This window comes from Ursus arctos, unplaced genomic scaffold (assembly GCF_023065955.2).
Source record: "Ursus arctos isolate Adak ecotype North America unplaced genomic scaffold, UrsArc2.0 scaffold_33, whole genome shotgun sequence".
NCBI lineage: Eukaryota > Metazoa > Chordata > Mammalia > Carnivora > Ursidae > Ursus > Ursus arctos.
This window is the reverse complement of record NW_026623019.1, coordinates 13,647,918-13,670,233: the sequence shown is the minus strand read 5'-3', so window position 1 is coordinate 13,670,233 and position 22,316 is coordinate 13,647,918. Positions and strand designations below refer to the sequence as shown.

At 38.1% G+C, this 22,316-nt stretch overlaps 1 long non-coding RNA gene across 1 annotated transcript; it reads left to right on the top strand.

Moving 5' to 3' along the window:
* Positions 1-1,355: 1,355 nt before the first annotated feature.
* On the top strand, positions 1,356-21,107 carry LOC130542340 (uncharacterized). The gene is made up of 3 exons (XR_008956820.1): positions 1,356-1,458; positions 8,920-9,177; positions 21,025-21,107. It is a non-coding gene; the product is annotated as an uncharacterized LOC130542340 (long non-coding RNA).
* Positions 21,108-22,316: the final 1,209 nt, after the last annotated feature.

Sequence of the window (22,316 nt, the reverse complement as noted above, 5' to 3'; positions counted from 1 at the left end):
AAATGTTCTTGTTTTTGCTTTGACCCAACAAAGTTACAGAATAGCTTTGTTTTGTTTTGTCGTTCTCTGAACTTGTTTATGTTCAACAGAATACCGTGGCCTAACTGTGAGGGGCAGGCCAGTTCCCAGCAGCACCAAGGCCTTAGAGCCATGGCAGGCCCTCCCGGGTTTCAGAGCTGCTGTTCTTTTTCTCAGAATGAGTCCTCCCGGGGAAGAATGGGTGCACACGAAGGGTGCCCAAGCACACAAAGGTTCTCTGTGCTTAGTTCTGGTCCAATAGTCTGTATCCAGGCAGGCTAACCTTGGCCAACATGTAATAGAATTTCAAGAGTGAATACTTTTGTTTATCATTTTTCATTCTGTCCTAGTTAAAAAGTCACATTATGAAGTTGGATAAATAAAATTCTTCACTTCTTGAAAAGCACATGGCATTCTTTGGCCTATGCTCATTATTATAATCACAGATAAGATAAACACAATAGCCCTCAACAATCTCCCCTAGTACAGAATTTTTTTAAAAAGTCTCTTGAGTCATGTTGCTAAGATCATCTGTGTGTTATCAACTGAGAAGGCACACAACCGAATTTTGGGACGAGCCAATCCGCTAGCCTCAATTAATAGCTGTAGCCTTTGCCCACAGGTATGACATATCATAAAGCTTTATGAGTAGAAGTCGGGTGTAAGGTGCAGCTCGAGGACTGTAGTAGGGAACGATCCATATATCCTGTATGCAGGATTTGAGGTTTCATATTACTATTAAATGGTCTGCTGATACAAGAAGTACGTAAACTTGCACTGGGAAATAGTTGAGAAAACCACCTTATTCACCCAGATCCCCCCTGGAATCAGTAAGGCACACGTTATGGAGGTTTCTGGAAATCTCTGTTGAGTATGTATTTGTGAGGAGAGATTGGATCCCATCTGAGGCTCTGCAAAGTCAGGACAATACTGAACAGAAGGAAAATGCTAGGCCATTGATTAGACTTCGCTTCTTGGCTGGAGCACGTGGTGTTGAATTTGAAAAAAAAACTTGGTAAATTTTAAGTACCGCACAATATAATGAGTGCATCTTAATATCAATATTATTTATCATTTAATTGCATACAATAACCTACACATGTGTAAATATTAGCATGTGTGTGATTATCTGGAAGACAGAACTTTGGAAGTAAGGGTCCTGAGGGAGAAATACTTAGAAATAAAAGGATTTCAAATGAGACCTCCGGAACATATGGGATCCCTAGCTTTCACAGGACTTATAATCCTTTTATGTGTCCCTAACAAGGTCCTTATCCTATCCCCCCAATAGTCACCACTTTTCTTGAGTTCTAATATTTTCTTTTTTTTAGCAGATATGCTAACCCTGAATTTCACAGAAAAAAATAGAATCATCAGAGATGATTATGCAAGTCATCTACAAAGAACAGGTCTGCGACTAGAGACGTACGCCCTCACTTGGTAAGGGCTCCCTTCTATCCACGATTAATGCCTCTACTATGTTACTGATTCTCCATCTCCGACCTCCTCAGAGGACCTTTTTCCTAAATTCTTTCTCTCTCACGCACACACACAACACACACGTGCGTGCACACACGGGCTTCAATGTTCCCTCCTCTCTATAAGCTCTTTTATTTCAACACACAACATGATCAAGTCTCTCCTATTAAAAAGAAATGCCTTCCAAGAGCCATATTTTTTAAGAACCATATTTTTATTAGTCTCTATTTAGGAAATGAGAAGTAAAGATATCTTGTCTTCCTAATAAAAATTTTTTTTTTGCAAGAGTTACCTGACTCATTACTTCTCCTGTCAAAATGCCCGTTTACTCCTCATTTCCCTAGAAATGTTCTTCTCTTCCAGTTATTCCTGGGAAACCATTTTCACCCAGATTCCCATTGATGTCTGGGTTACAAGTTGCATAGCAAAGTACTCCAAAACTCAGTGGTTTAAAACAAGAATGATTTATTATCTCTTTTGGTTTCTGTTTGTCAGGAAGTTATTTGGGGACACAACGCACACAGCCTATCTCTGCTCCATAAATGCCTGGGACACTCAAGGCTGGGGGCTGGAATGATCTGAAGCCCTGTTCATGCCTATGTCTGGAGGTTGGTGATGCCCGTGAGTGGAGACTTAAGCTGGGGCTCTTCCCCGGGACTCTTACATGTGGTCTCCCTATGTGATCTGGGCTTCTTCACAATATGGTGGCTGGGTTCCAAAGGCAAGCACCCTGGGAGAGAGAGAGCCAAGTGGAACCTTTTGTGACCCGGCTTGGGAAGTCACATCACTCATGACATTGGTCAGACAGCTACAGATCCGCTCTCACACTCACTTTCCTTCCCCTGTTTCCTGTATGTATCTCTGTCTTAAACAACACAACATGGGAATAAGAACTTCCATTACATTGAGTCAAAGGGGAAATACACACCAATTGGCAACTTAGCTATTAAAACAATGATAGCCAAAGTAAAATAAAACTTAAATTTAAAAAAATGATCATCAAGGGGCGCCTGGGTGGCACAGCGGTTAAGCGTCTGCCTTCGGCTCAGGGCGTGATCCCGCTGTTATGGGATCGAGCCCCACATCAGCCTCCTCCACTATGAGCCTGCTTCTTCCTCTCCCACTCCCCCTGCTTGTGTTCCCTCTCTCGCTGGCTGTCTCAATCTCTGTCGAATGAATAAATAAAATCTTAAAAAAAATGGGGGGCGCCTGGGTGGCGCAGTCGTTAAGCGTCTGCCTTCGGCTCAGGGCGTGATCCCAGCGTTCTGGGATCGAGCCCCACGTCAGGCTCCTCCGCTGGGAGCCTGCTTCTTCCTCTCCCACTCCCCCTACTTGTGTTCCCTCTCTCGCTGGGTGTCTCTCTCTGTCAAATAAATAAATAAATAAAATCTTTAAAAAAAAAAAATGATCATCAGGACATCCTATATCATAATCTATGAGACGCAGCTCAGACAAGCACTTAGATGAAAATGTCACTAACTTTAGAGAAAAGCTAATGCCAATGGTATTGAAGTGATGTCAGACCATAGAAAAGGAATGAAAATTTTCAAGTTTGTTTTGTGAGACAAGAATAACAGTGGTTTTCAGGGGCGCCTGGGTAGCGCAGTCCTTAAGCTTCTGCCTTCGGCTCAGGGCGTGATCCCAGCGTTCCGGGATCGAGTCCCACGTCGGGCTCCTCTGCTGGGAGCCTGCTTCTTCCTCTCCAACTCCCCCTGCTTGTGTTCCCTCTCTCGCTGGCTGTCTCTCTGTCACATAAATAAATAAAAAATCTTTAAAAAAAAAAAAAAGAATAACAATGGTTTTCAAAATTTTACCTTCAATGAGTAAAAGAAGTCCATTTATGTATTATTATAATTGATACATTTAGTCTGAGTTCTACTATTTTATATTATGTTGTCTGTATATCTAGATATGATCTGTATTCTTTGTACATTTTTGACAGTTCTTGAGATATATTGGACAACTTTTATTTTCCAGTCTTCGGGTCTCAATTCAAATGTCACCTTCTCAGAAAAGACTTGTCTAACCTCACTGAGACCTTCTATGTCACCACTCTGCTTTCCTTTTTAAGTTTTTTCATATCATGATCAGTACCTGAGGTTATCTTATTGATTTATTACTTTAGTACTTTATTGGGTCCTTTTTGCTAGGGCACAATCTCCTTTCTGATAGGATCTCTCTCTCATTCTTATTATCTCTCTCTCTTTTTTTCATGGTATAATCAGAGCCCATAGCAGTATACATTGAGTAATGTTTTAAAAAGCTTTTATTTATTTATTTGAGAGACAGAGGGAGAGTGAGAGAGAGCACAAGCTGGGGGAGGGGCCAAGGGAGAAGCTGACTCCCTGCTGAGCAGGGAGCCCAGGAGCCTGGAATCATGACCCAAGCCAAAGGCAGATGCTTAACTGACTGAGCCACCCAGGTGCCCCCACACTGAGTAATATTAAGTATATCAGGTACTTAAAAATTTTACGCCTGAATGTTACATGAAGCTTTTTTTTTTTTCATTTTAACTTATATTCTTCCTAGTAATGTCTCACTGATTTTAAGCCCTCAGTGAGTTTGTTACCACCGGATTGAAACTGTGAGGGCTATAACTTTATATAAAATGTAAAATATAGATGATGATGGTGATAGCTAATATCCATGGAACATTTATTGTAATGACAGGCACTGCTCTAAGACCTACACATTTAACTCATTTATTCCTTGCTATAATGCTATGATAGATACCATTGATATTCTCCCACTTTACAGATGAGAAAACTGAGTTACATAGTAGCTAAGTCACTTTCCCAAAGTCACAGAGTTAGTAAAGACTTATTGAAGCTTCAGTTAGAATTCATAAAGGTTATAACTATATTTAAGATGGAAAATATGTGCAAAACAATGTATTCCTAAAAGTAGAAAGATCGTCCTAACGGTATTTTATTTTTCACTATTGTGCCTTATGTGTGATTCTTATCCCTTTATTGCATTTTAAGCTTTTTTGAAAGCAGGCATTTTAAAAGTCCCCATAGCTCAAAGAAGAATGCTCAATTAATAGTGACAAAAACAGTAGCCTGCATTTACATAGCACTTACTATGTGCCAAGCACTGTTCTTACTGCACTAAACATATTACTTCATTTAATCTTATGACAGTAGCTGACATTGTTAGTTCCATTTTATATATGAAAAATTAAAGCACAAAGAAATTTAATAACTTCCCTAAAGCCACTGGGTTTGCACATGGCAAAGCCAGAGTTGGAACCCAGCCAATCTGGCCCATAGTCCATGCTCAGAAGCAATGTTCTCTACCAATCACTAAATGCTTAGAAGTGATTAAAGAATCTAATACCTAGTATCTATTTCATTATAGGATAATATAATTTGAGGCATGATTTATCCCTATACTTATCTATCCAAGTTCCCAATTTATACTCTTGGATAAACTAAATGAGAGCACAGACTCGGTGTTAGTGAACCATACCGGGTGAACTAGGAATTACGTTTGCAGAAATACACAATCCCCTTCTCCTAGGAAAACACTGGTCAGTAACTAAGGTCAAATGATCACTGATTTTTGAGAATCACAGCCATGTTTTGGACTTATTCAATAATGTTTTTTAAATGTTCTCCTCTATATACAGTGTATACTGTTTATTAGTAAACAAGCCCATAAATTTATAGAAGCATTAAGGTATTTCAATATTAAGATATTTAAAGTATAGTTGCCAAGATGAACTTTCTAATCCAGGAATGACTATTTTATTAAAAAAAAAAAAAGGTGATGATTCCTCTTCAGACATAATCATATTTAAACAAATATAATTTATTTTCTTTTCTACGGAGTATTAATCCCATATTTCAAACGAAAAGAAAGCAAGAGATAATTAGGTGCAAATTTCAAGACAAAACTTGGTTTTATTCTCATGTTCTTGACAACAGCTTATCATGAAACGGAAGTAATATTTTTTAAAAGAAAATAAACAAGGGTTAACAATAACCACAATGATAAACCATTGTTGAACTGAGTGTGTAAATGCAGCACTAGAACTATCTGCATCCTTTTTAGATGAGTCCATTCACATCGAGACAAAATACGTAACAGCCGCTAGAATCATACTTCATTGTTTAAGACTTGCTGAATCATCAAGCAGACCTATTAATGAGGCTTTGGGATAACATGAGGACATGAATCACACTTCTTTAAATTAAAAAAAAAAAAACTAGTTTCTTAACCAAAGAAATAAATTTATATAGCATCTTATATACATTTCTAGCATAGAAATATATGGCAATCACAGAATATAAAAGAAAGGGCATATCAAAAACTGTCACTACAGGAAAAAAAGGATATTGTAGCACAATAAAAAGGGTTAGAAAGAGTTAAAAACTGAAAGGAAATTAACCTTTGAATGATAAGAATACCGAAAGACTTTTTCCTCTTACGTGTTATGTTTCCATATTTTCTAGAATCAATCGATACTACTTTTAAATCTTTAAAATTGTTACAAACTTCTGCTACAAAAAAATGAGGATAATTATTTATTTGAAAGGATTAGCAATTGAAAATAGTAAATATGTCTCCTGTATGACCTGAAAACCATAACATTGATAATTTTAAAGTTAGAAGTTAGGTTAGCAATAAATAACAGTTGTCAGCTCAGCACCTCAATAATACAAATAATAAATGTATAGTGCCTCCATTGAAACATGTCTATAAAATCAAAAAATATACCTCAAATTACATCTCCAATGGCACCCTAAAGAACCACAGAGTATGGTATCAGCTATAATCTGACCTACCAGTAACAACAAACAGTAACAGGTTATAAAAAAATTCACCTAATCTATGTAAGCAATGTACACACCCTTACTTATCCTAACTAGCCCAAATAACATAACTTACTCACATAAACTACTAACAAGAAAAATCATTAAAATCAGAGGAAACTACCGTCTCAAAGACTAAAATCCAAAAGTATTTTCCACTTCAACTAAACTTCAACTGATTTTTTTGGTAGGTAACAGAGTTTCTGTAACTGGGTCTGAATCCAATTACAAATTTCCAGGCCGGCAATTGTAAGTTCTGTCAGCTTCACTCAAGAACAACTAGAGAATATACATGCATTCCAGAAAATCAATCAATCAATGCATATATGTAAATATCATTACCCATGCTAGGCTGCTCATTCTTGCCAGAGTTTTCTATCAGACAAGAGGACTTTCTTCTGGGTCATTTATCTCCATCAATGCTCCTTCTTAAACTCACAGGAAATAAGTCTTACTTTTCTTTAGTTTTTAAATAAACACAGGTCTTCATAGGTTAGGAAGAACCCCAACTAACAACTTCCAATCATTTCCTTAAAATTTTCAGAAGGTTCACTTGATCAGACTCATTACATAGAAAATGACAAATCCTTATTTTCAACAAACTGCACTTCAAGGCAGTTTGAGGGGGAAGGGGAGACAGACAAAAAAAAACCCCACAGATGGAACCAATGTTTGGGCAGGCAGGAAAAGAGATAATCTGAATTTAAATGGAACATTTCCAGGAACAAGAACACAGGCCTGCTTGTCCATCTTCTTGTTCTTCAGTCTGACAGGGAGATTCAGATGGGACTCCCGCTTCCCAGTTAGTCAGCTCTAGCCTTGGGCTTCTGTCCTCCGAATACAGGTAGGGGTTCCTAGCCTCTCCATGTGGAGGCGATCCTCTCACTTCACTGTGGGGACCTTCATAGATGCAGGAGGGTATGGGTAAGATCCTGAACTCTATCTGATTGAGGGACCAGTGAGTTGAGGCGTAAGGGTTTGCACGAAACCGCCTGAAGACAATTTCATTCTCATTGGGGACTTTTTTGGGCTCCCTGCAAACTCCTCCAGAAATAGCTGAAGCTGATTCACTGGCTTCGGGGACACACTTATTGTGGCCAACTTTTTTATGGCACTTGATTGTGACATCTTAGATGAGCAATGCTGCTTGGCAACACACCAGCCCCCACCTAGACTTTTTCATTTTGACTTACCTAAATTCAAATTTTAAACTTTCATAAAGAGCACAGATGGTTTTAAGATTCAGCATTTAATATTTGCAAGGAAAAAAAATGTTCAATTCTAATTTATTCTCCTAGCACAAGAAATTCCAAGTTTTTGTGCTAGGCAATTCCATTTATATCCATGTGAAATGTCCTTGCCATTCCCCTCAGTCTCCACCCCAGCTGTTCTTATCACTACCCACACTCAAAAAAACTCTCTATGCATTTGTGGACTTAATTTCTTCTCCAGAGATGAATGTACAGTAATCCAAGGAATTCCTGAGTCTAACATCGTATCATGAGTGGTAAAGGAGAAAGAAAGAGAGAGACAGGGAGGGAAGGAAGGAAGGAAGGAACGAACGGACGGACAAATGAACGAACGAAGAAGGAAGGAAGGAAGGAGTTAGTTTGCACCTGAACTGCCATTCAAGAAATTGTTTTACTATATGTGACAAACACTACTTCCAAAGGGACTGTACAGAGTAAATATTGTTAAGATTGAGAGACAGATGGGTAAATACTTCTTCCATCCCTCGGCATTCCATTTATTCAACCATTTATTCATCCAACAGACTTGTTTTTAAAGAATCTGCCCCGTACCTGGTGCTGCTCCCACAGCGGAGCTACGGAGAGTGATGAAATACTGTCCTTACTCTCCACGGGCTCCCTGCTTCATGGGAGAGCCATAGAATGAGGCCCACAGGACAGAGAGTAAATGCGATAACCAGCAAAGAAGAGCAAGGGGGAGTGTATCCCAAACGGTGAGAGAAGAGGCTGCCCTCAAGGGCTGGGAGCTCAAAATAGGGGATGCTCGAGTGAGGCATGAAGAAGTAAGAGTTTCCAGGAAAACAAAACACCCTGACGTATTTCGCCCCTACTCTACACTCCCCTAAAACCCTGTGAGGTTCTCCTTAAGAGACAATGCGGGAGTTTGGACCCAGGTTGAATACGATTAGGAATGAGGCAACGTTGATTAACAAATACGTGGTAAACGGAGGACAAAGCACAGTCCTTCCGTCTGACTCATAGTTAATGCTTTTTCTCATGAAACAATATTATTTCCTAGGAGGAGCTAATTCTGTTTTGAAGAAAGCATTGATAGTAGAGAAGAAGTAAATTATAAAATTGAGATAATTTAATATAATTATAAGCCAGAGAACAGCAAATCTTGGAGAATTCTGTCTGAAATACTCCAAAATTCTAACCCCGCCACACAAAATAAGTGGGCAAAAATTATATTTTAAATTTGGCTTAATGTGTGGTAAACATTTTGTGATTTTTGTGAAGTGTAAGTTCCACTCAAACTTCACTAAACAAGAAGAGAGTTGACTTTACAGTTGAATTCCATATTGAAGAACTTTCTTTCCATTCTTCTTCTTCTTCTTTTTTTTTTTTTCTTTCAGGAACCATCAGAGACCTTAAAAGCATACTCCTACCCAGCCAAAGAGGATGTTTTAAAATGATTTTATTCAATAACGAGAGGAAGTAAAACCAGTAAAAGAATATAAATGCATTCCTGTTGTAGACTTTCCTGGAAAAACGGCAGGAACTGCATCACAAAAGGTCACTAAGAAAAATTAACAGAGTGGAAAACCATGAAACTAGAAATGTCAGCTCTGCCGAAGTTCGCTGTGTGGCCCTGGACACGTCATTTCATCACGGTGAGCCCTTCTGCTTCCTTTCATATAACAGAGAAAGTAGTCATGATGGTGTTCCAATTTACAAGGTTTTGGTAGACGAATTAACATATGGGAAATAATTTGAAATATAAAATACTATGCATAAAGTACTAAAAAGAAGAATGCTTTTATTTATTATTACAAATTAAATATCTTGTGTATATTAATGAAGAAGAATGATTGTATTAGCAGATATCCAAGAAGAAGAGTTGATATAGATAGACATCTTGGGAAAACCCTGCGTGGGTTTTCTCATGGGTGGGTTAGAACAATTCCTGTTATGTGGCCTACAGTTTATTTTAAATACTTCAACATACTATGATACATGGGTAGGATACATTCAGTATAAGCTACATACTAGAATGGATTATTAGCATTTGAAGCATTCTAATTAGGATAGATAGATAACATTTCAAAGTGTTGTATTGCTTCCAATAGCAATGGCTTCTAATATCACCATCTCTACCTTCGGCAGAACGGAGGAAGGTCTGAAATATTTTCCCAGTGTAAAGATAACATGAGAACCTGGTGAGCCCGCCTCCTAAGGTTCTTCAAAGCAGTGCCCTAGTCCTAGGACTCCTATTTTTCCCATGGCTCGTGGGCAATATAGAAAATGTACCTCATCCCAGCTAGATGACTAGCTGACTCTTGAGACTTGTCAGATGGGCCTCCTTCCAGAGAACCGTTCATGCAAGGTGCTAGTGAATGCCGCTAGGATAGAGCTGGAATTTCACCCAGTTTAGAGAGTAAGTTGCTGGAATGTTTCCGTACCTCGTTGGTAACAAATATGTGTGTTCAGACTTGTATTTGAGGCTTGCTTCTGGTGTAACATCCCACTGCGTGTGTTGGAGAAGGAGCCACAGCTCATCACTACCTCATTCCCTACCTCTAGAGAAGGGCGGGACCTAAAAACCAACAAAAAGAGTCTAATAATTGAGAATGGACAAATTGGCTTAAGTTACTTTATCAAAACTCTCTTTTTTGTATTATTTGGAATATCAATTGACATTTTTCTTATAAATGTACAAACATCTACTATAAACAGTAGACTTATGGAAGAGATTATTACTGTGCATGCCACAATGTGAATTCTTCTTTGAAAAACTTCTAAGAATATATTTCTTGAAAATACTGTTTCTTCTGAGATCCTAGTGTGATTCTAGTTCTTTTTTTTTTTTTAAATGAGAGTCATGTAGCCTAAAAAGGGAGCTTTTTTCTTTAGTGTACTGAAAACTCTGAAGTTTGATATTATATGTCCTCTGGGTTTCATTTTAGTTTTCTTCCTTGATGTGGTTCTGATTTTTAAAATTTTAGTCAAACTGCTCTTTTTTATTATTACAGTGAATTTTTATTTTTCTTATTATAAAAAAATTTTTAAAGATTTATTTATTTGAGAGAGAGAGAGAGTGAGGCGGGGCAGGGGGGGAGGGAGGAAGAGACAGTCTTCAGCAGACTCGTGCTGAGTGTGGAGCCTGACTCGGGGCTCAATCTCACAACCCTGAGATGATCACGACCTGAGCCCAAACCAAGAGTTGGACACTTAACTGACCGTGCCACCCAGGTGCCCCTACTTTATTTTTTATCTTAAATTCTTCACATCATGTGGATTAGAATTCAAACGTATACTTACAAATGAATATATCATATGATATAACTATCTAGCTGTGTGTGAGGCACGAGACAAACTGAGGGTCCTCCCACTCCTCCGCCATTTTAACTCCTCTTCTATCATGTAATATAGATTTCCAACAACATGACTGGTGTGGGAGAACCTTGCAACGTGAATAAGATGAACTTTCTCTAAAAGCCTATTTTTTTTTAATTCCAGTGAATTAAAATACAACGTTATGTTAGTTTCAGGTGTACAATATAGTGATTCAACACTTCCATACAATACCCAGTGCTCATCACAAGTGCACTCTTCATCTCCATCACCTGTATCACCCATCCCCCTACCCACCTCCCTTCTGGTAACCACCAGTTTGTTCTCTGTAGTTAAGAGTCTGTTTCTTGATTTGTCTCTCTTGCTCTCTTTTTTCCACTTTGTTTGTTTTGTTTCCCTATGAGTGAAATCAGATGGTATTTGTCTTTCTCTGACTTATTTCCCCTACCATTGTACTCTCTAGCTCCATCCATGTCATTGCAAATGGCAAGAGTTCATTCTTTTTCGTGGCTGAGTAATATTCCATTATAGATATAGACCACATCTTCTTTATCTATATCTCTAGTTGGACACTTGGGCTGCTTCCATAACTTGACTATTGTAAATACTGCTGCTGTAAACATAAGGGTGCATGTAACCCTTTGAATTAGTGTTTTTGCATTCGTTGGGTAAATACCCAGTAGTGCCATTGCTGGATCATGGGGTAGTTCTATTTTTAACTTTTTGAGGAACCTCCATACTATTTTCCACAATGGCTGCACCAGTTTGCATTCCCACCAACAGTGCATGAGTGTTCCTTTTTCTCCACATGCTCACCAACACTTATTGTTTCTTGTGTTGCTGATTTTAGCCATTCCATCAGGTGTGAAGTGATATTTCATTGTAGTTTTGATTTGCATTTCCCTGATGCTGAGTGATGATGAACATCTCTCCATGTGTCTGTTGGCCACCTGTATGTCTTCCAATCCTATTTTCATAGTAAACAATTGAGGATTCAGAGAAATTAGTGAACGTGAGAAGCAACAGTATGAAAGTAACATTTTTAATAAGCTGTAACTGTGGGAAAACAAAGTGTGCACATTTTCAATGAAGAATTTCATTAATGCATATCTATAATTAAGAAATGTTTTCCTCAAACAATATTAAAATCAAAGTGCTCATTATATACCTTTTACAAATATCTGTAATAGATGTCATAATACCCAGTCTTTCTAAATTTTCTGTATTTTCTCAATAAATTATTTTTAAATCATTAACGTAGTTTTCTATCCCCATCACTTCCGCCCTTCCCATCCCTGAGCTAATGATAAATACTGAGTCAAGTGCAAAAAGTGCAGGAAAAGGCTTGACGCCATTTTGAAACGCGGGCTCTTCTCCAAAGGGGCTGAACTCCTTCCGTGCAGAAAGTCAGGAACTCGCATTCAAATGGGTTAAAGCCACTGCGTGGTTAGCGCTAACTTCCAACATCTTTGAAGTAGTTAGTGGCCCAATTTGCTCCTTTAACATCTATTTCCTTTGTACCCAATGTCTGTGAGGTTTAAAATTAGGATTAATTTCCTAATCTTCATGTCATAGTGTTTATCATCTCTCCCATCAGTCTAATTTGAGTTAATTAGAATCTGTAGCTAGTTCTCAGTCCGTGTTATAGTAGAACAATTGGAAAGAGAGGTACGGACACAATTATGTTGTTTTATTGTCTGGAGGAGACAGAAAGCCAGTGGGGCTTCCCTTATTAGGTTAATATCTACCTGACTTCAAAATGTTCCGGGGATACAAACGGCACTGGAGCCATTGCCTGTTCCATCCCCCATCCCTCCTTGCCTGACCCTCCCCCTTACAATCCAATTAATTCAAAGGTGGTGGAAGAAGAGACATGTTCTACATGCCAAAATGACAATGTTCATTACATGATCCACGGAATGATAGATATCGATGGCTTTGGGTAAATTCATGCTTTTACTTTTAAAATAATTTCTCTTTTTGTCATGTTTTATCAAAACCCCCCTTCAAATCAGTCTGAAAAAAGTATGTACCTGAATAATCTCTTTTCATGACCACAATGGCTTGATAAACATAAGAATTAAATAAAAACAGGATGTTTTGGGTCCATCACCTTCAATTGATAATGTGGGAGTTATGCTGTGGTTTGATACCCCAAAAGGAAACTTCGCTTTTTTGAGTACAGGTTGCAAGGTCAACTTTTGCTCTAAAGGTTGTACATTGCCTTCTTGGAAATCCATATGGTTTAGTCCTGGTCTGAAATTCAATGAACAAATAAGCTATTTATAAAGCAGCAAAAGAGAGGCATAATATTTGGTGTAATTGTGTATACACAGCATTTATTATATTCAGGTGAACTCTCAAGTGAACCTTCGATTCTGTGGTTAAATATTAGTAACAGTTAAGAATATAATCAATCTGGGTCATTAATGTTTAACATGTTGAGGTTTCTAAAACACATACGTTCCAACAATATTCGTTGTATATCTAGAAACATCTAAAACCCACTCCTTAAGAAAATTCTAGTTGAAAGTCACTAGCAGCCATTAGAACATGAATAAATGTAAAACAAATGAGAAATAGGTTTTAAGGAATCAAGATCAGGTGGTAGGGAAACAAAATAAATGTCAGCTACTTAAGAAATCTACATTGAATAAGAAACTACTAATACTCTTCCAAAAGGGGTATTAAAGAGTTATCTTAAAGATATTCTCCTCAGCCCATTTTGTGATTTGTTTATTTGTTTCTTGAGTATTGAGTTTGAGAAGTTCTTTGTAGATCTTGGATACCAGTCTTTTATCTGTAACGTCATTTGCAAATATCTTCTCCCATTCCATGGGCTGCCTCTTAGTTTTTTTGACTGTTTCCTTGGCTGTGCAGAAGCTTTTTATCTTGATGAAGTCCCACATGTTCATTTTATCTTTTGTTTCTCTTGCCTTTGGAGATGTGTCATGAAAAAGGTTGCTGTGGCCGATGTCAAAGAGGTTGCTGCCTATGCTCTCTAGGATTTTGATGGATTCCTGTCTCACATCGAGGTCTTTCATCCATTTGGAGTTTATTTTTGTGTATGGTGTTAGAGAGTGGTCAAGGTTCATTCTTTTGCATGTAGCTGTCCAATTTTCCCAGCACCATATTATTGAAGAGACTGTCTTTTTTCCACTGGATGTTTTTTCCTGCTTTATCAAATATTAGTTGCCCAAAGAGCCAAGGGTCCATTTCTGGGTTCTCTATTCTGTTCCATTGGTCTATGTGTCTGTTTTTGTGCCAGTACCATGCTGTCTTTGTGATCACAGCTTTGTAGTACAACTTGAAATCCGGCAAGAAACAAATAAACAAATCATAAAATGGGCAGAAGATATGAACAGACACTTTTCCAATGAAGACATACAAATGGCTAACAGACACATGAATAAATGTTCAAAATCATTAGCCATCAGGGAAATTCAGACCAAAACCACACTAAGATACCACCTTGCACCAGTTGGAAATGCAAAAATTGACAAGGCAAGAAACAACAATTGTTGGAGAGGATGTGGAGGCAGGGGAGCCCTCTTACATTGTTGGTGGGAATGCATGTTGGTACAGCCACTCTGGAAAACAGTGTGGAGGTCCCTTAAAAAGTTAAAAATTGAGCTACCCTATGATCCAGCCATTGCACTACTGGGTATTTACCCCAAAGATACAGGCGTAGTGAAGAGAAGGGCCATATGCACCCCAATGTTCATAGCAGCATTGTCCACAATAGCTAAACTGTGGAAGGAGCTGAGATGCCCTTCAACAGATGACTGGGTTAAGAAGATGTGGTCCATATATACAATGGAATATTACTCAACTATCAAAAAGAACGATTTCTCAACATTTGCTGCAACATGGACGGCACTGGAGGAGATAATGCTAAGTGAAATAAGTCAAGCAGAGAAAGACAATTATCATACGGTGTCTCTCATCTATGGAACATAAGAACTAGGAAGATCGGTAGGAGAAGAAAGGGATAAAGAAAGGGGGGGTAATCAGAAGGGGGAATGAAGCATGAGAGACTATGGACTCTGAGAAACAAATTGAGGACTTCAGAGGGGAGGGGGTGTGGGAATGGGATAGGCTGGTGATGGGTAGTAAGGAGGGCACGTATTGCATGGTGTACTGGGTGTTATACGCAACTAATGAATCATGGAACTTTACATCAAAAACCAGGGATGTACTGTATGGTGACTAACATAATATAATAAAAAATATTATTACAATAAAAAAAATATTCTCAGAGTCCAGTGGATTCATAAAAGTATTAGCCTGGTTGTTTTTTTCTTATCCCTAAATAAAATACATAGCATGAAAACAGTGTTTATTATTAGCTAAAAATAGATTTTAATTGACTCTAACATCAACTTGTTTCTCAAAGGTAGATGTTAGTGTCAGAATATTTTCAAGGGAGAACTTTTGTCATAAGCTCACTTAGATAAATTGTACAAAACTAAGATTATAATAAATAAATTAGATTGGGGGGACACCACATTCCCATTTACTTTGGCTCTTTTAAAACATAGAAATTAAATAACAAAATATGATATATTTTCATTAGAAATCAAAATTCTGATTGAATTGAGAAACCAAAATTATGGTTAAATTGTCCTTTTATTACCATCTGTTCTTAGCCAACTATTCTCTTAACTATTCTCTCAACTATTCTCTTTCCTAGTCCCTGGAACAATGTAAGAATTGCAAAGATTTGCCAAGATTTTTTTAAAAAATCAATGTTTATCGTAAATTTTAGTGTACTGTTCTCTACTTTTATATCTATCCCACATGTTCTGAAAAATGTTCACTTTTTAGGAATAAGAATGATTATTTTGATGGGGAAAAATTCTTGAGTATTTGTTCCATTCTACTATTTATACTACCTTAGTCACCATCAAGTAACAGGATGAAAATCTTGAATATACTTCTCTATGAGAAAATAAAATACAATATGATAATCTTCCCTTCTCCAAGCAAATGGATAAATATCTTTCAGATTCTTGATGTTTTTTGCCTAATTGACCTTAAAAATGTGCATGAATGCCATATGTAAAAAACATGTGTTATATGTGTGCACATAATCAATATTCCAGGAATTGAATAGTTCCATTTTTCATGATTTTATTCATCGAACGTATTTATCCCTCAGTTTTCCTTAAAAAGATCTTAAAATCACTTACTCTTTTTTAACACTTCAATGAGATGAAAAAGATCACATTTTTAAAATGAAAAGTCACATACATTATTTTCCTTATAAATTGTTAATGTAGTTTTAATAGTATATACTGAAAATAAATACTACTACAAGCCTTCATTGTCTGGATATTTTATATGAATTTTGCAACCCAGGATGAGCCAGTGAGAGAGTGTCCAAAATAGAGGGAGCCCATTAATCATTTAAAGTTTCAAGTCTTACTTTACTGAATCTTTTCCGTTTGCAAAATACTTTACTGATGCGGACAGCTTTGTGTCTGGACTTGACTTGGTGTGAATTTGAATGACTTTTATGGTAGAGAACGGCGTGCAAGTAAGAAAAGCACGCAGCCTCATCTCTTTAAAAGAAAAGAGCTTTTACAAGACACATCTTATTGCAGGAATTTTGCTAATACACCTGGCAATTTTTGTACTGATATTTTATTGTGTGTTGGGCTGCTTGTAATAAGGAACACATCAATTACAGTGGAGAAAAACATTCTTTTCGCATATTTTTATCTTATGCCGATGGTTACAATGGGATTTGAGCTCCAGAAAATACGAAGGAAGCTCTATCTCACTTTTCATTGTAAATTTATGTGCTAAATAAATCTTTTTTGTATTTTGGTGTTTCTATTGGAAAATATTTTTCATCAATCCATAATGCCATGTTTAGCCATATAAATGTATTTATCCATATGTTTAACAACAGCATCTACTTATGTTTAAATTTTAAACTATTCTAATTAAAACATAATAGGTTTTCATACTCTTTACTTAAAAAAAAATCCAACCTTCCTGTTCTTTTCTAACGCAAAGCTGTTGAGAGCTGTCACTTTTTATGCAGAGAAAGATCATATCCCTACCAGCAGGATACCTTCAGGTCAGCTTTGCCCCTTTACATTTCTGTATAATTTTGGATTTTTGACCTCCAGGATATAGTATGAGCCAGGACAAAGATGACGAGCTAGAGAATGGACTTGGAATTCTCTGGTAATTCTTCACTCTTCCCCTAAACTACTCTAGGTTTTTTGCCTCCAAGTGCTAGGCCCATCTTCTTGTTGACGAAATTTAAAAAAAAAATATTGGGAACTTGATCCAAATGTGTGCTTCTTTTTCCCTTCGTTCCTGCCTCCATTCCCATAAAAGCACACCCCTCCCACAGTGCCATCTAAAGACCATACCACAAAGCCATGCTGTCCTCCATTGTCACCCCTCTGCTTCCCTCCTCAGGAAAGAGGAACAGATTGAGAGATGTGTGCATTGCTGTGGTTCTCAAAACCTGCCCCATATCAAAAGCTTTAGAAATACCTGGTTGGGCTAGCCCAGTGGTGGGTATTAAGGAGGGCACGTATTGCTTGGAGCACTGGGTGTTATACGCAAACAATGAATCATGGAACACTACATCACAAACTAAGGATGTACTGTATGGTGACTAACATAACATAATAAAAATTTTTTAAAAAATACCTGGGAACTTGGGCGGAGATGCAAATTCTTAGGGCATATTCAACGTACTAAATTAGAAACTCTGGGGTGCGGCGGGGTGGGGAGCACCAATTTGTGTTTTTACAAGTCCTCCTGGTGATTTTGAGTCTGAAAACCATCGGTGTAGAGAAAAGCAATGCAGAACTGCCCCAAATCACACAGGAGGAGGTAAAACCAGTCTAAAACTCCTTTGCGCTGACTCCCAGCCCAGAACAATTTGCCAGAGACTCTGTGTATGTGGGAACCCCATGCTCCCCTCGCACTTCTGTTCCAGGCTTATTTGGATAATTGTGGAAGCAGAACTTCTTCAGGACTTCACTTAAATTGAAGAAATTCATGACAGCATCGATTTTCATATTTTAATAATGCAAAAAACAAATGAGAGTATAATGCATAATGAATATTTTTATTAAATGTTTCTTAACTTTGAAGATCATAGAGGAGATAATGGCTCTCTGATTAGTCTCAGTCATTTGTTTCTAGGCACGCAGTTCTACCAATGGGAAAATTGGAATGTTTAAAAGTGCTCAACAAAATCTTGACGAAGTCTGCTTCAACGCTTCTGAGAAGTAAAAAGTCACTTTAGGACCACACCGATGTACTCAAATACCATTCTTACTTTTCTTCATTTTGGTATCAGAAAATTTATCTAAAGCACATCAGGGAAATGGTGCTCAGTTCTCCTAGCACTTTCAGACACTCCCGTGCTTTAGAACTATGTTGTTTTATTGGCCTTAACCTTGTAAATGAACTATGGACACCATCATGATTGTTTTATTATTTGCAGCCAAGATTTACTCTGTATCTTTCGACTCATAAAATAGTTCTTTCTCAATTTACTTCTGATAGTAGCCATGAATTTGCATTTTATGTATCTTAAAACATGAATATGGTGACCTATCTTACCTTTCAAAGTATTTAGGGATCTAACAAAGTCCATAATTTGAGAGGGGAAAAATGAACCATCTCTCCTCTCAAGGTTAAACTTTCAAAGATGATCACAGCAGGACGGTTGACACGAGTATGAGGTCTTCCAAGGGGGCTGGCCCTGGAACCATTTTATTGCAATACAGTTTTAAATACCTTGTAGGGTAAGACATTTCTAAAGTCCCAAGTTGTGGAAAGAAGACAAGTTATCAAGGGTGATTATGTTAAACAGGTTTGAGTCCCCTATACCTCAGGTATCGCGCCCCCTCCCCCGCCACTGTCTCTAGGAACACTTTGTGATGAAATACAATGAAATTATCATCACCTGGGGGTTTGCACTGACAGACATAATCCAGGTAAAACGCATTTGTACGATGCAGCCAAGAATATGACTTAGTGAGCCTGCAATGGATTCCTTTGAGTCTGTGAATTGATAGGCACAGCCTGGGGATTATGTAAATAACGAAGGGGATGAAATGGGATACAGAGGATGTAAGTCTATCCCAGGCTATAGAGCAAGAGGCAGCATGTACCTGGCACTGGGCTGAAGGGAGCGGCTAAATATGGAAGCTGTTAGTTTTTATACTCGTGTTTCTCAAGGGGACAAACTCTACGCAGTTGTGTGAGACCATCTTACACTTCCAGTGCTCCTGAGGGAGATCCTAAATCATTCCAAGGGTTGCTGCTTACCAGCTCTCGTGGAACTAACCTTGGGCTTCTGAACTTTGTGTGCTCTGTTTTCATAACCAATTTAAAAAATCCGTTATGTGCCTCCTACTTAAAAGGAATGATTTCTCGCATCATCCCCTAGCACCATGATAAATGTGTATTCGTGTAATTAATAATTATTGATTGAGTCCACCCATTTAAGCCACACGCTGTCCTAGTTTCTGGGAATATCATGGCAGCAGAACACAGTCTGGTAATACCCCAGTGGATGTGACTGATTCAGAGACAACCCAGTGTCGTAAGGACCCACACAGTCTTAAGGGATCTGGGAAGGTTTCCAGGAATAAAGTCCTAGTAAGGGTTAAGATCTGAAGTCATCATTGACCAAGAAAAGAGAAAGGGGGGGGGGGGGGAGAAGGCAAGAAAGAAAAGAAAAAAGAAATGGAAAACTTTACAGATAGAGAAAAAGAGTATAATAGTATATTCTAATCTACAAAAGCAAGAGAGCAAGTTCTGTTCGGGAAATAATGTCATGTGGAGCTCAGCATTTATGGGCAGGGAAGTGAGCGGGGAGCGGGGAGGTAAGCAAGACCTTCACCATGAAGCAAGTTTAACTGTCCATGCTAAAGAGCTTGAATTTTAGCATCCAGAGCACAATGGGGAGCCACTGACCAGGTTTTAGCAGCAAGGTGACAGCCAGATTTGTGTTTCAGAAGGATTTGTCTGGCCCTGTGGAAAAAGGGCTAGAAGGACCAAGGTACAGGCAAGATACAGCAGAGGGACCCATCTTGAGGCAGTCTTGTCTGCATTTCTTGTTCCTTTCCAATAAGGTAATGTTTTAGGTGCTCATTCAACCAGTTTGAATTGCAAAGAGGACTTTTTTTCCCCAAATAATTATCACAGAAACACAACTTGGAGACCTACCTCAATTATATGGAAACAAGTCGCTAAGGTCATTAGGTCTAACCCCTGACTTCCATACAAACCAATGTCTTAAAGGTCAAGAACATTTACCTATTATTTCTCTCGTATATTGCAATTGCCCTAAAGGAGTTATTCTAGTATTTTCTTGCTCTGATAAATAACTCCACAGCACAGCACCTGGAAAACTCTAGAAGCTCAATAAAGAGCTGATGAAGTATTATTTCAGATAATCTCTCCTGATATTGTATAGTCTAGTGTGGGTATAGAAAAACAATGGAATCCTTTTGCCAGCCGATTTCTGCACATATCTCTTCCTTAAGGAAAAGCTCCTTAAAATACTCCTTCAGATCGGTAATATCCTTTCTCTAAGCACTCGGTCTAGGTGGGAGTGTGTGTGTGATGGAGGGAGTCTTTTAAAGAATAACTTTTAACTGCGAACTTTGGCATCAAACGGATTTAACTCTAATCATTCTATAATGGCAAAGCATTTTGGACATGACCTTTGCCAAGGTTACAGAGGAGCAAGTGTTTCACCCCTAAGCGATCATTCCTGTTGTCCTCTATCACTGCATTTATGGAGTCAGTCCTCCATTCTACCTGCCTCAAAATGCAGAGTCATTCATGGGATGCCTAATCGCACAAATATTTATCTCCAGATTTACTGCCCAAATATCCAAACATGTAAAAATCAAAGGCCGCCTTAATCTTGGCTTTCAAACCAAGATTGCTTCAGGGAAAGTTGAAAGTTGCCTAACCCCAGTTGCTTTCAGCACGACGCCCTGATTGGTTCATAGACTATCTGCAAGCTGGTGAAGGACGGGGATCTATTAGTCTACTCACATTATGTTTAATGCAGATTAACATTTGCGTAAAAATAATTTCTTTTTTTTAAAGTAGGAAAAAACTCATGTTAATGTTTAATTCGCCCTTGTTATTTATGTCATTTGAATCAGATTATTATCATCCATGGCAAATAAGTACCTAATGAGCAGTTTGGGAGGATAAAGTTCACACGGAATCATGCATGACAAAGATGGAAAGGTAGGCCCGTCTAGTCCAAAGCATGTTTTCTCGGTTGGGGACACAGAGGACTTGAAAGCCCAAATGCCTCCACCTGTATGGCTCACATTGCTGATTTTCAGAAGGACGGGACTGGGACCCTAGACTCCTAACTTAAATCGGGGCTCTCTTCACTCCCCCCTGCAACTCAATGGTTATGTTGGGATTTTCTAAATTGGAGCAATTAATAGATTGTGAACTACTGAGAAAGAAGAAACAGTACTTTGCAAGGAATAGCTTTACATTTTGACCAATATAGCCATTGACCTCTGTGGAGGGTATGTTTCTTTATTTGCCTGTTTTTTACTTCTCAATGCCAATAATTAGCTAAAATTTCATAAACGTGTGTGAAGTTCATGTGTATAATATTGTGTTCCCTAGTAGCTACTTATACCCAAATTAACCCTTTCAGGGAAAGGCTGTGAGGATAATTCTTAACATAATCATTGACTAGCTTTCACAGATTGTTTGCCTAATTGGTAACTCCTATGATATATTAACATTGTCTATTCACTTGATTCCCTAACCCAGAGAAGGTATGTAAATAAGGAATGAATTCTTTGTTCTCTCAAAACCTTTTTCTTTTTAATCGGATGACTTGGTTCAGAACAGGCTCAGACAATATAACTTACGTGTAGTCTCCTAAAATACAGACCAAAGACACCCCAATGGATCTTCTAACATCATACAGGAGCCTGGGGAAGGGTGTATAAACATAGATCCTCTGTTACATCACTGTGAAATGCCTAGGAGTAAAGAATCTCAAGGCTTGTGACTTCGAACCTTGCTCTTCCTACGAAATCATAATTTTAGTGAGAATTCTCTTCATTAAACACTCTTCCCATCAGACCGTTGGACGCAATGAGTCATCCAACCATGGTTCCAGATACGGAGAAACAACTGAAAAGGGCACCCTGCTGATAACAGAGCCCTGCCATTTCTCTTCAAAAGTTTGTTCTTTGAGTCATGGCTTCCTCTGTCATGAATCTACTATCAGGGTACCAATCCCCATGACAGTGGCTTCTCAGGGATGATTACTTTCAGCAGCTTTTATTTTTTTTCCAGGAAATACTTGATGAGCTAACATATGATGTGATATGTTATTTTTCATGTGACATATTTAATATCGTATATAGTATAATCTCATATAAGCATAACTGAAAAAAATTATTGAAATAATACTACA